Consider the following 9,072-nt stretch of genomic DNA (forward strand, 5'->3'; position numbering starts at 1 on the left):
TGTTCCATTACCAGATTATTCTCTGCATGAATAAATATCTTATTGTCTTGATTAAACCTGTTTTTAAGTGTGGTTCTCCAGTAATTTTTATTTGTCCTGTAGATTAGTGTCTGCATTTGCAATCCATTTAGCCAAAGCAACTCCCATAAAGTTTATAATCCATCTCTGCACAGAAAGCCTTGACAAAGTAAGTTCCAGATTATTGGATAATTCATTTACATATTGAAAGCCTTGATTTGAGAAGATGTAACTATTCTGAGTCACAGTAATACTCAGAGAATTTAATGTGTCAACATGCTTACAAAATTGATTGTATTTCAGAACCTCAAATTTCTATCCTGGAGAGTATTTTAAGGAGCAAGTAGATAACATTATATGAAAATGGAAAAATATGAGCAAATGTTTTATGAAAAATTTAAAAGTAAGAATAAAATATGTAGGTAACAGTATCTCAAAATACAGGGAATTTTATTAGAAATTATCTGAAAATTGAGCTTTGTTCCTGGATCTATTCTTTTTGTGTAATAAAAAAAACTTACCTGATTGGTTTACTCTCTCTTTAAAACAACAATTTTGTGGCACCACAGAATTCTAGGGTTGAAGCGACTAAAGAAATTCAGGTTATCCATTACCCAGCTTTAAGAGAGGACCCATCAAAACATTCCACTCAGGTGAGAATGGATTCTCTTCCAAATGTTCTCTGTTTCTGTACAGAGGAGAGAATGATCCTGTGTTATGATTATATATCAAATCATTTGTTGAGTACTTCTAGATTATTACATGAAGGATGCCAAATACAAAGGATGTTTTGCTCTTTTCTCTGTCAGGTCCTTAGAAGACGTTTTGTTTTCCACCAGGCTGGCGAATGACTTTTCACATGTTACCATTGTGTTGAGACTGAGTTTGTTTTCCATGAATGATGCCTTCTAAAATGACTTCATGGCATAGTGACTTAGCTCAGAAAGTGTCCATTGGAAAAAGAGACATGATTTCCATAGCAGTAGCAGTAGCATAAAGATAATGAAGCTTGGGGAAGCAGTACTATAGTTGCTTTAAAGAACACTTTTTTTTTTTAATTAGAGGTTCCTAAATCTCTTGAATGTATAGTAAATATATCAAATAGTTCACAGTAAACATTATTTGCTTTGTATTCTGTTTTAAAGGGAAGGAATAACGTTTCAACACAGTGTGCCCTGTTTTTCACTCATATGATCCATTCATTGAATTAAGAGACATTTCTTCACATAATGTAGGAAATGTGAAGGGGAATCTAGATTAAAAATGCCCATGATATTCATTTCTTTGATGAAGTTATTCTGATGCGCCATCAGTAAATTCTTTTACCCTCACCTATGTTCCTTCTCTTATAAAGTAATAGTGTCTTTCTGGTCCTTCTTCCCATCCGGACATGGAAAACAGTTGATCAATGACTCTTGGTATTTGGCTGTTGGACCTAAGAGGTAACATCTATGGAGTGCCAGGGATGGTGACAAAAGCAAATACTTTCTTATGCTTAGATATAGCTCTTAACCAGCTAGAGAAAGATAAACCTCCCATTCTCACAGTGACAAATGAATGATCAAGCCTGTACGGTACCAAGTCTGAACTTCGTTGTATAGCCCGGAAATGACTCCATTCCCTCTAGCTGATGTCCTGCAGTATGAGGGCAGGAGTTAGGGTTCCTGACTTCTCCCTTATGATTGGCAGCTGTCAGAGCTGCCTTTTGAATGTCCCCCAGAGTTGCCCTGGCCAGAGGGACAGATTTGTCCTCTGACTTCTCACCAGTCTAGGTTCCCTACCTACTCCTTAAGTCCTTTTAGGTCCACCATGACTCTGCAGTTCTCTCTCTCTCTCTTTTTTTTTTTTTTTGTGGTACGCAGGCCTCTCACTATTGTGGCCTCTCCCGTTGCGGAGCACAGGCTCCGGACGCACAGGCTCAGCGGCTATGGCTTACGGGCCCAGCCGCTACGCAGCATGTGGGATCTTCCCGGACAGGGGCATGAACCTGTGTCCCCTCCATTGGCAGGCGGACTCTCAACCACTGCGCCACCAGGGAAGCCCTGCAGTTCTCTCTTTACTGGTATTTTTTCTCTTTCAGTTTATCTGTAGTTGGAGTTAATGCCCAGGCACTCTCCCATAATCCTAATAATTAATATCTATAAAATTAAGTAATTGAAATATTTTCCCTTGATAGCTCTCTGATTATACCTCTTTAAATTTCACTTCCAATTCATTCATATCTATAAAAATCATCATGGTAATAAAAATGGTGGTAGAAAACACAGAAGTAAATCTTCATAATCTTGGGCTAGCCAACGATTTCTTAAATACAACAGCAAAAACACAAGCACTAAAAGAGAAGGTTGTCAACTTGGATTTCATCAAAATTAAAACCTGTTTTACTTTAAGGGACACCATCAGGAAGATGAAAAGACAGCCTATGGACTGGGAGAAAATATTTGCAAATCACATATTTGAACATATATCCAGACTATATCGAAACTATATATATCATATATTTGAACATATATCCAGACTCTCACAACTCCATAATAAAATGACAATACAATTTTTATTTATTTATTTTTTGCGGTACGCGGGCCTCTCACTGTGACCTCTCCCATTGCGGAGCACAGGCTCCAGATGTGCAGGCTCAGCGGCCATGGCTCACGGGCCTAGCCGCTCCGTGGCACGTGGGATCTTCCTGGACCAGGGCACGAACCCGTGTCCCCTGCATCGGCAGGCGGACTCTCAACCACTGCGCCACCAGGGAAGCCCGACAATACAATTTTTAAATGGGAAAAGTATAAGAATATACCAACAAGCATATGAAGATGCTCAACATCATTAGCCATTAGGGAAATGCAAATCACAACCACAATGAAATATTACCTCACATTCACTAGCATAGCTCTAATAAAAAAGACAGACAATAGAAAGTGCTGTCAAGGTTCTGGAGAAATTGGAACCCTCATACATTGCTGGTGGGAATGTAAAATGGTACAGCCACTCTGGAAGACAGTTTGGCAGCTCCTCAAAATGTTGAAACACAGAGTTACTGTATGACGCAGAAATTCTACTACTAGGTATATACCTACGAGAATTGAAAAGAAGTCTAAACAATAACTTGTACATGAATGCTCATAACAGTATTATTCATAATAGCCAGAAAGTGAAAACATTCTAAATGTCCATCAACAGATGAATGGACAGACAAAATAATGTATATCCATACAATGGAATATTATTTGGCCATAAAAAGGAATGAAGTACTGATATATGCTACAACATGGGTGAACCTCAAAAACATTCCAAGTGAAAGAAGCCAGTCACAAGAGACTACATATTGTATGATTCCATTTATATGAAGAACACAGAATAAGCAAATCTATAGTGACAGAAAGTAGATTAATGGTTGACCAGGGTTTGTGGGAAAGGGAGGGAAAAGGATGAGAAGTGACTGCTAAATGGGTATGCGGTTTCTTTCTGGAACAATGAAAATGTTTTAAAATTATAGTAATGGTTTCACAATTCTGTAGATATGCTAAATACCATTGAATTGTATACTTAAACACATTTAAGCAGGTGAATTTTATGGTATAAATTATATCCCAATAAAGCTGTTAAAAATAGTTATGGTATAATAACATGAAACAATGACATTAAGTAATACTTTATGATTTATTATTTTCCTTGTGGAACAAAATGATTAGGTTATAAATAACATTAAAAAAAAATAAAGGCAAAAACATGCATATTGAATTTTGGCAGTGCCTAGGTGTTTAGATGCTATTCAGTAGAGCACTGCATGTCAGAACAGAGGAGATTACCAGAAGGTTATTTAAAAGAATCTGGTGCAGGGTGCCAATCTCAATTACAGGTGGGTGCTTAACCTATTTTTACTAATCAGGATTGGATGGGGTAGAGGTGAGATGCCAATAGGGCCATTGTGCTTTAAAAAATTTATGGTATGTGTTGGTGGTAAAGGGATTAAAAAATCACAGATTTGGTATAGACCACAACCATGGGTGCATACTTTATCTAGAGAAGTGTTTCTCTGTAAACCAGGGTCAATTCTCATCAGTATTTTGAGGAGAGAGTAATGAAATTTTATCAATCCCACCCTAGACCTATGAATATCTTTGCAGGGTAGGGTGATAAAAGATTGAAGGAATTTTAATAATGTTGCTAGGTGATTCTTTTTTTCTCTCCATCTTTATTGAGTTATAATGGACAAATAAAAATTGTATATATTTAAAGAGCATGACCTGGACTTGACATTTTGATATATATCTACATTGTGAAATAGTTGCCTCAACAAGCTAATTAACATATCCATCACCTCACATAGTTAACCAGGTAATTCTTTTAAAAAAAATTATTTATTTATTTGGCTGAGCCGGGTCTTAGTTGCTGCACGTGTGATCTTTGTTGCAGGATCTTCAGCTGTGGCATGTGAACTCTTAGTTGCAGCAAGTGGGATCTAGTTTCCTGACTAGGGATTGAACCTGGGCCTGCTCTATTGGGAGCGAGGAGTCTTAGCCACTGGACCACCAGGGAAGTCCCTAACTAGGTAATTCTTATGCAACTAAGTTTGAGAACACTGATACAAAGCAGAAAGGCCAAATTTATTTAAAAATTTAATGCCATTCCAATAGAAATTCCTACAGGGCTTTTTCTAAAAATGCACAAAAGAGCACAGCAATTCTACTTTAAAGTACAGTCATATATTTTAGTGAAACACTTGCATATGTGTACACAGGTATTCTTTACAGCATTGCTGGGTGTAGTAAAAATTGAGAAACAACTGAACGGTCCACTAGTCAGGGAACGGATAAGTTAACTGTAGATTATTGCTATTTGACAGTTAAAATGAATACTTGTATCAGTATGCATATATCAATATGAATAGACTTGTAAAACAAAATATTCTATGTAAAAAGTAAATTACTAAAAGATATGTACATACGATATAGAATAAATGAAACTTAAAAACCAAATAATACTATACATTAATTCCGGCATACACATGTGGTAAAATTATGCGGTCTTGCATGGAATTGATTCCCCCGAACTTCAGAACAGCTCTGGAGAAAGAAGAGAGAGAAGGCTTGGGGTGGGATTAGTGCTTTAGCTGTATCTGGAATACTTTATTAAAAGAGTAAATAAACGTGAAGCCAAGATGAACTAATGTTAACATCTGTTAGGCCTGGGTAGCAAATAATTAACTTCTGTTATATTTGAAATTCAAAAACCAAAATCAATAAGCAAAAATTAATTTGTGGAATTTTCAATACTGATCAGCTCTTTTAAATGAGCTGACACAAAGCCCTATACTTAGTTTAAATCCTCCCATCAATATTTACCATACCTGAAAGCTGGACAGATGGTAAATATAATATAATTTCTCCTTAACAGATGGGTGAACTGGAAGGTTTAATTACTTTCTCCTAGTTACATAGTAAGTAGCTCTGGAAATAAAATGTTTTGGTCAATAACTTGGGGGTTTGGCCACCGCATAGGATGTCAGAACACAATGCTAAACCTTTATAGTTTCTACTGTGAGACAACATAACATATTCACATATATGTTCTGTTACATATATAAAACAGAAAATCTATATCTTCATGTATAATCAGGCACTATAGAACAGGAAAACATTCTTAAAATTTTGGGTTTTCTTATGACCGCTGCTGTAAATGAGCTTTTCCATTCTGACATATTCCAAATACATGATAACTTATTAATCATTTTTTAAATGGCTTTTCACATTAACAAAAAAAGCCAAGAGTAAATCAGGTCTCTTACCAGAGCATTTGATTTTCCTACTCCAAAAATGGGTATTCAGGGCAAAGAGCATCTGGCTTATATTCAGAAGACATAAATTTTCTTCTCAAGTCTTCCACTGGCCACTGTGGTCGACATCAATTCTTTGAACCTTCCAGGGTCTGTAAAAGATTATGCGAGAAAGATATATCAGGTTAAGAGAACAGCATTAATCTTAAAATACGTTGCTTGTTTGGAATATGATAAAGAGCTTGCTGGGGCTGGAAAGACGTGTTTATGGAAGGCCATAGTAGGAGATGAGACCGGGGAAGCTTTGGGTCTTACTATGCAGCAGCTGTAGACTTTTTGAGGAATGGTGCAGTATTCTCTTCATTATGCTTTGCTTGGGAATATTGTCATTCAGTAATTGCAAGCAGTATATGAAGAAACCATGCAATATCAAGTCAACCAAATAGAGATTTATTTTGCTCACAAAGCAAGGAATCAGGAGGTGGACAGGCCAAAGCAGGTGCAACCTCTCCATATAGTTATCAAGGACTCGGGTTCCTTGTAGCTTCCTGTTTCACCAGCCTGAGCTTGAGGCTTTTGTCCTTATTCTTTCAGGATAGCTGTTTCACCTCTAGGCAGGAAGAAAAGGGAAACTCGAAAGGCAAAAGTTCATTCCAACTAAACAGTAGCACAATAGCTTTGATGGAAGTGCCATCTAGTAGACTTCTGTGTACACTTATGAAATCTTTATGATAATTAAGGTACCAAATATTTCTAGTGGGTGAATGAGGACTTTGTCACCTGAATAAATCAAAGTTCATTTAGCAAGGGAAAACTAGCTACTCAAGAGGCAACTAGCAGCATCTGCCACAATTTCTTGATTCCTAAACTCTCCTCAGGGTGCCCTTCCAAGTGGTTTTCCCAGTTCAACTTGGTGGACCCCAGGAGAGCTTGGAGGGAGAGAGCCAGGGCAAAAGCTTGCTTTGGGATAGCTTCTGGCCTGTCTGCCTTGGCTGGCAGTATGACACAGAGGCGAGTGTGGTTTTGAGAGTCAGACTAGGGTTCAAATCCCAGCTCCTTCCACTAACACATTGAGTGGCTTTCAACGATTTAGTCCAATGAATATTTATTAAATACCAGCTATGTGCCAGGCACTCTGCCATTCCTTGGGCATATGGCAGTAAAAAGGGCAGACACTGTCCATCCCTTCACAGAGCATACTTTCTGGTGGTGACTGAGCCTTTTCTATAAACAGGAGTTGTGGTAAGGATAAATTTAGTTCTTATAGCATGTAAATGCTAGTTAAATGGTAATTGTTCAGAAGCTGTCCTAGATTTGGTTTCATTCTACTGAAACTAGTACTTACATTTGGGAGCTTGGATCTCTCCACTAGAAGTTCTGCTTGCCTTTGGATTAATCCCAGGAGTCCTGGGCTTATTTTGGAGCTAATTAAGGCCAACTATCTTCTCTCTCCCTCCACAGTGACCCTAAACCTCATTGGGTTAAGAGCACATGACCTAGTTTCTTCCCTCTGGGGGAAGAAAGTTCTCAAATATCTTCTTGGAATCTCAGAAATTCCCTGCCTCTGAAAATCCTTCTATTTTGAAGTTGCTCAGGGACTGGAGCATAATTCTCCACCCCTCCCTGCTCCGTGGGTAACTCTGGTTTCCTTTTCTAAGAGCAGGAACCTGAGAATGATCCTAGCACTCCAGAGACATTAGGATGCCTGGGATGCTGGAATTGATCCTAGATTATGGGACTTTGATTCTAGACCACATGATTCCTGATTTCTCCCAATGGTCCAGGGAAATCCTGGGAAGATCAACAGTGCTAATTCTCCTTGTCATTTATTTTGCCTTTGATTACGTCCAAAACATATTGGAATATTATAATGATTACCTCTTACTAAGTAACTACTATGAGCTAGGTACTTTTTCTATATTATCTCATTTAATAACCTTGTGATTATTCCCATTTTACAGAAAGGAAACTGAGTCTGCAGAGATGACTTGCACTCTGTCCAAGGTCACTTGACTCACAGTGGGTGGAGTTGGGATTCACACCCAACTCTGACTTCACACCCCTATACTGTGGTTGTTTTTGGAATTAGCTATTCTTGTGAAATATTTATCAAAGCCGTCTTTGGACACAGTTTTGTGGAAATCCCAAATACCATAATGGTCAGCTCTATTTCCCTTTTAAAACTCACAATTCGGGGCTTCCCTGGTGGCGCAGTGGTTGAGAGTCCACCTGCCGATGCAGGGGACGCGGGTTCGTGCCCCGGTCCGGGAGGATCCCACGTGCTGCAGAGCGGCTGGGCCTGTGAGCCATGGCCGCTGAGCCTGCGCGTCCGGAGCCTGTGCTCCACAACGGGAGAGGCCACGGCAGTGAGAGGCCCGCGTACCAAAAAAAAAAAAAACCTCACAATTCAGTGATATGTCCAGGAAAAGTGGCTGCTGTTGCCAAGCTCCTGTCTTCTCTGCCTTGAGCCTGGCTCTTTGCTTGCCAGCCTGGCTCAGTGGGCTGTTGCCAGTTCTGAGAGCTTGGTGCACACTGTGTCCTGATGGAGACCAGAGCCGGGCTCAGTACGCAGTTGCTTCTCTAGGACTGCCTTCCGCAGGGACTCTGGAAGTCCTTCCCCTTTCTCAGTCCAGAATTAGTTGTGTCTGAAATGTGCTTGGATGAGTACTTCCAGTGCATACCTCTGAAATGTTAAGTGAGCTGAGGGATTAGGAATGGAGGAAAGGCAAAACAAAACATTCTATGAATGTCTAAAAAGTGTGTCAGAGGCATTTCTGCTAAACTTTCTGATACTCCATTCCTAGCCCTGTGGTGCTTTCTACCAAATATTGCACGTTTTGGACATATTTATTCTAAAAATTATTTGCTTACCTGAAATTCAAATTTAATTGGGTGGCCTGTATTTTATCTCCAATGAACATTGTGTTTATTATGCTTGTGACTGACTGAACCTGGGTTCTTCTTCTCTGACTGTGTTACATTCCTCCCCATATGTGATGATGCAAACATGTCCAAACCCTGTCTTTGAAGAACCAGCTCAAATGCTGCCTCTTTCCTGATTCCCCATCCTTCCAATCAGAAGTCATATCTTCTTCCTCTGAATCCTATAGCTTGCCTCTAGTTTTATTTGTGTGTTTGAAATATAGTTGTGTAAGCATTTCTCAAAGTGAAGCTGAGACCTAGACCCTTCTGGTGAGTGACGTTAGATGACAGACCTCTCCCCTTCTATCGATTCGGATTCATTGATATTCAACAGAAACTAAAACTGTTTGAGG

General features: G+C 39.0%; 1 long non-coding RNA gene across 1 annotated transcript; it reads right to left on the reverse strand.

The window, feature by feature from the left end:
• Positions 1–5,018: 5,018 nt before the first annotated feature.
• On the reverse strand, positions 5,019–8,130 carry LOC309820756. Its single transcript, XR_014296544.1, has 3 exons — positions 7,986–8,130; positions 5,810–5,949; positions 5,019–5,087 (listed from the first exon to the last, which is right to left on the reverse strand). It is a non-coding gene; the product is annotated as an uncharacterized lncRNA (long non-coding RNA).
• Positions 8,131–9,072: the final 942 nt, after the last annotated feature.

This window comes from Grampus griseus (assembly GCF_964374135.1).
Source record: "Grampus griseus genome assembly, chromosome: 3".
NCBI lineage: Eukaryota > Metazoa > Chordata > Mammalia > Artiodactyla > Delphinidae > Grampus > Grampus griseus.